Here is a 5,858-nt window from a genome sequence, read left to right as displayed (position 1 = left end):
TTCCATTTAGAGTCATAATACTCTTTTAACTTAAGAAGATAATATAAATTCATAAGAGTCTAGTAAATTGTTTTCTAATGGGAATTTGTTAACTTGAATTGTAACTTCTATTCAATTTGGGCTTTCTTAAATTGCTAATGCTAAGTGGAATAATGATCACATGCTGTCTTATTCTAGTACATGCCTAGGGGCTGGGTGGTAGAAAGGATGCTGAAAAAAAGTTTTAGAATTACAAGATTTCAGTGGATGGATTTATATGTATGCTAACCTTTCTGTGGTAATAATTCCATTTATATAACTCTATGAATAATGAGTAATAATGACAGAGTAACTTCTATTAAAAATTTTAGTGCCTTGGTAGATGAATCAAATCACTTCTTGTAAATTAAAACCTCTATTCACATAAGCTGTAACATTCAACACTACTCAGTCTTTTAAATATAAAAGAAATTCCTTTTGAAACTATGCATATGACATAAAATTGACAAGGTCATCATTTTGTTATTATTGTATCAATGCTGGAGAAATATATAAAATTATTAGAAGGCTAAAAATAGAGTAAAATCTGTTCATACAAAAAACAAGTCTATTAATAAGTTAAATAGTTTTCCTAAATACGTTTCTTTTAGAAATAATTTTAATATGGAGTAACTAAATCCATGATATGCAAGAGTTCCCAGAGTAGGATGATGTACAAAAAAAAAAAAAAACCAACCATAATTCTGGACCGACTATATTAGTGTCGACTCATCCTCATCATCTACCAAAAAATTGTGATTGGTGAGATGAAAACTCAAGTAGTAGTCTGCTTTGCAAATAGCATTACAGAGCTTTGATTTAAGATACTAACTTTCTGCTAAACACATGGCTTTAATTGAAAAAATGCCTAGCATGAGTTAGGGAGAAGTACTGAGGACTTGTCTATGGGATAATACAACTACACAGGCAGTTTTAAAAGGGAGAATATAGTGGACATGGCAGGGGGAAGAGTGGAACATGATGTGGTATTGGATGGAGGAAAAGGACTGAAACCCTGAGAGCTTGGAATGGAAACTGGCAACCTCTGGAGGTAGGAGGTTGAGGGGACCCTCCAGAATGTACCAGAGAACTGGGAGGTGAGAAACTCTCAGGACTCAAAGGGAGGGAACTTAGATGAAATGCCCTACATTGGGGAGATGGAACTTGCCCATTTCCAGCAGAAAGACAGGGCATCAATTGAGGGATGAGGCTTGCATCCCACAGTCAAAACTCTGTCCCATAATTATTCCTATCTGAAAGAACTACAGGGATGGAAATGGATAAGAGTCTGAGGAAAAGAAGATCCAGCAATAGGCCCAAAGTGGGATCCAGCTCAAGGGGAGGTCTCAAGGCCTCATACTAATACTGAGGGTATGGAATACTCACAAAAAGGAACCTATCATGACTGCCCTATGAAAGACCCAACAAAAAGCTAAAAGAGTTAGATGCAGGTATTTGCACCTAACCAGTAGACGGCTATTGACACAGTGGTTGAATTCAGGAAAAGCTGGAAGAAGCTGAGGAGGAGGGTGTCCCTAGAGGAGGACCAGGAGTCTCAGTTAACCTAGACCCCAAAATTTGTCAAACAATGGATCACCAACCAGGCAGCATACACCAGTTGATATGATGCCCCTGACACATATACAGCAGGTGATTGTTGAGTTTGTGTTTAGTCAGAAAAGATGCATCTAACCTTCAAGAGTTGTAGACTCCATGAAGTTTAGAAGTCTGGTGGTGTCAGGGTTAAGTGGGGACATTCTAGTGGATATAGGGTTGTGGGGAAGAAGTATGGGATGTGGAACACTCTGAGGGTGGACTGGGAGGAGAAAAAAGTCTGGAGTGTAAATAAATAAATAAATAAAAGTTAAAAAAGAGAGAAACAGTAAATCTTTAAAGGACTTTCATAAATAGTATATAATAGAGGGCAAATGTTGGTCCCATGAAAACCTATGCCATGTTAAGAAGAAATTATAACATGTCTATATAACATCATTCACGTCTTTAATGCAGAATTCAGTGTTCAAGATCTTTCATAATATTTGGCACAGATTGTGTCCCGTATGCCCTATCTCTTCACCTGTCTCAGGTAAAATTAAGCAATATATTTTTAAATGAGTAGTTAATATAGAAATGTGAGTGTTACATATTAAGTAAACTACTTCTGTCTTTTGGGTTTTATTTCTGTGAACAGATCACATGACCAAAGTGAATCGTATAAGGACAACATTTTTGGAGGGGCTGGCTTACAGGTTCAGAGGTTCAGTCTATTATAATTAAGGTGGGGGCATGGCAGGCAGACATGATACAAGACAAGCTGAGAGTTCTACATCTTCATCTGAAAGCTGCTAAGTGAATATTCACTTCCAGGCAGCTCAGGTGAGGGTCTTAAAGCCAAACCCACAGTGACACATCTACTCCAACAAGGCCACACCTCCTAATAGTGCCACTACCAAGGGCAAGCATATTCAAACCATGACATTGTCATTTAAAATAGTCTGTTTTATATAAGAATATAATTTCCATAAGTTCAAAAATATATAGTTTCAGTGGTTCCTAAATGGGACGTAAAATAATGTACAAAACAAAATTAAGTCTATCTAGAATGACTTCTGTCTTTGAAAATCAAGACCAGTGTGGTGGTTTTAATACAACTAGCCTCTATGGGCTCATTTATTTGAATGCTAAGTCACAAAGATTGGACATCTTTAATAGGGTTAGAAGAGTCAGGATATGAGGCCCTTTTGAAGAAAATATTTCATGAGGGAGGGAATACTTTGAAATTTCAGGAACCCAATTGTTTTCTCTGCCTACTGATCATTATATATGTCTTAGCTATTCCTCCAGTGCCTACATACTCCCTGTAATGATGGTAATGCACTGATCCTCTAAATCTATAAACAATCTCCTAAAATATGTTTTCATTTATAGAAGTGTCCATGGCCATAGTCTCATCATAGCAATAGAACAGTGACTAAGACAGAAGTTGGTGCCAGGGACTAGGGTATTTATGTGAAAGATCTGACTGCTGGAAGAATGCCATAGCCATCTAAGAGAGGCTGAGGATATCAGGTGACAGTCCTGGAGGTACCCTACTGAGCTCTGAGAAGCAAGGACCCAAAAAACTTCATCTCTGGATTGCTTCTTCCAGCTGATATGTATTTTCTTATCACTATTACATAGTCTAATAATTCCTGGGCATTGGCCCACTCTATTGGACAGACTTGCTAAAGATCAATGTAAAGATGAACTATCATGATTTAATGTTGTTTAGATGAACTAATGATTTAGTAGAATTCTTGATTTGATTCAAATAATTTTAGGATGAATGTTTAAGAAATTGTTTGTTTGTTTGTTTGGCCAGAAATATATTAAAGTTAGAATCAAGAATAGAGTGTGCCCACTACTCACAGAATAGGAAGTAAAGTCTCAATGATAAGGAATACAATGAGATTTCACAATTACTTTCAAAACAGAAGTAGGCTTGGCACAAATTTTTGATCAAGGAAAAATATTCATCCTAGGTCAGATCCAAGGATGAAGCCACAGGTGTGCACTATGATAAAAATTGTTGATCTTTCTATGAGGTTGCTCTTCCTTTTAGCTTCTTCAATCATTCCACTAACTCAACCATAAGGGTCACTGACTTCAGTCCAATGATTGAGTGTAAGTAACTGCTTATGTCTCAGACAGCTTCTGGTAGGGCCTCCAGAGTCTTTTACCAGTATGATTTTTTTATTTTTTATTTTTTTAATTAATTTATTTTTTTACACATCATATTTTATTCTGTCACCCCCCATATACCCTCCTACTGTTCCACATTCCATAGCTTCTCCCAATCCTCCTTTCTCCACATGGATGTCCGCACCCTCCACTCCACCTGACAACTAACTCCCTGAGTCCTCTAGTCTCTTGAGGGTTAGACTGATGGGTCTCTGAATAAACACAGACCCAGCAGTTCTCTATTGTATGTGTGCAGGCAGCCTCTTATCAGCTGGTGTATGTTGCCTGGATGGTGGGCCATTGTTTGAGAAATATCTGTGGTCCAGATTAATTGGGACTGCTGTCCTCTTACAGGATTGCCCTTCTCCTCAGCTTCTTTCAGCCTTCCTTAATTCAACATCAGGGGTCAGTAACGTCTGTCCTTTGTTTCAGTGCAAATATTTGCATCTAACTCTTTCAGCTGTTTGTTGGGTCTTTCAGAGTGCAGTCATTATAGATTCCTTTTGGTGAGCTCTCCATAGCCTGAGTAATAAGGTCAGGCCTTGGGACCTCCCCTTGAGCTGGATCCCATTTTGGGCCTGTTGCTGGACCTACTTTTCCTCAGGCTCCTCTCCATTTCCATCCCTGTAATTCTTTCAGATAGGAACAATTATAGGTCAGAGTTGTGACTGTGGGATGACAACCCCATCCCTCACTTGATGTCCTCCTGTCTTCCTGCTCGAGGTGGGCTCTATAAATTTCCTCTCTCTAGTGTCTGGCATTTCATCTAAGGTCCCTCCCTTTGAGTCCAGAAAGGATCTCAGCTCCCAGATATTTGATGCATTTTGGAGGGTCCCCTCAACCTCCTACCTCCTACCTACTTTCCATTATTTCTGCTGGCCTTCAGGGATTCAGTCCTTTTTCCTCATCCAATACCAGATCAGGTTTCCTTCTCACCCCTACTACTCCCACTCATACACTTTGATAAACAACTTCAGCAAAGTGGCCAGATATAAAATTAACTCAAATAAATCAGTAGCCTTCTTTTATACAAAGGATAAACAGGCTGAGAAAGAAATTAGGGAAACTACTCCCTTCACAATAGACACACTAATATAAAATATGTTGGAGTAACACTAACCAAACTAGTGAAAGACCTGTATGACCATAATTTCAAGTTTCTCAAGAAAGAAATCGAAGAAGATCTCAGAAAATGGAAAGATTTCCCATACTCATTTATTGGCAGAATTAACATAGTAAAAGTGTCTCTGTTGTATTTTGGATGATAATTTTCTATGATAAGTACAGAGATATATGCATATACATATGTATATTTGTTCATTGGTTTTTCTTGTCTCTGTTCTATCTCTATAAATTATGAATATACATATTTAAGTGTGCTTATATCATGTACATGTAGAGAAATATCCTATCAAGGGCAATCTATAGATTCAATGCAATCCCCATCAAAATCCCAACACAATTCTTCAAAGACATAAAAACAAATATATTTTAACTAAAAATAATAAGAAAACAAATGTCCACTAAATTTACTTTTATCATTTCAGTATTTAATGTGTATGTGATTCAAAATAAATTCTTCCTTTAAGCTTGTTTTGCCAGGGTACTTATTACAGTGAGAGAAGGGACAGTAAAACAAACATAAATAATGGGAAATCCTGCAGAGCTATAGGCAAAAGAGATAGGATGTCTGTATTGTATAATGATGTAGATATACAAAGAGAGACACACAGAGAGAGGCGGAGAGACTGAGGTTACAGCCCTCTAAAGAAAAAGGGCAAAATCTTGTAAATTGACTCACAGAAATTTGATTTGTAAGTTCTGAAAATGCTGATACACATCAGAATATCTATAATTCAATGAGTTACAAAGCAAATCATACACTAAGGGCATTAGCAACAACTCTTTTCACAAAACCTTGGAGGTATCATTCATGTCTTAAGTTCTGTGCAAAGAGAATCTGTCTATAAAATAAAAGTTAAGTTGGTAAAGATAAAATCTAGATATATGTAAATTTCTGGCTGATTGAACACATGCTATCAGAAGTGTCTCTATGAACATTTTAGGACACATATACATAGTTTTTAGAGTTTCACTCAATACAAAAGAAAGGAAAGGAA

The sequence above is a fragment of the Mastomys coucha genome, unplaced genomic scaffold (genome assembly GCF_008632895.1).
Source record: "Mastomys coucha isolate ucsf_1 unplaced genomic scaffold, UCSF_Mcou_1 pScaffold9, whole genome shotgun sequence".
Classification (NCBI taxonomy): domain Eukaryota; kingdom Metazoa; phylum Chordata; class Mammalia; order Rodentia; family Muridae; genus Mastomys; species Mastomys coucha.
This window is presented reverse-complemented; position numbering follows the sequence as displayed.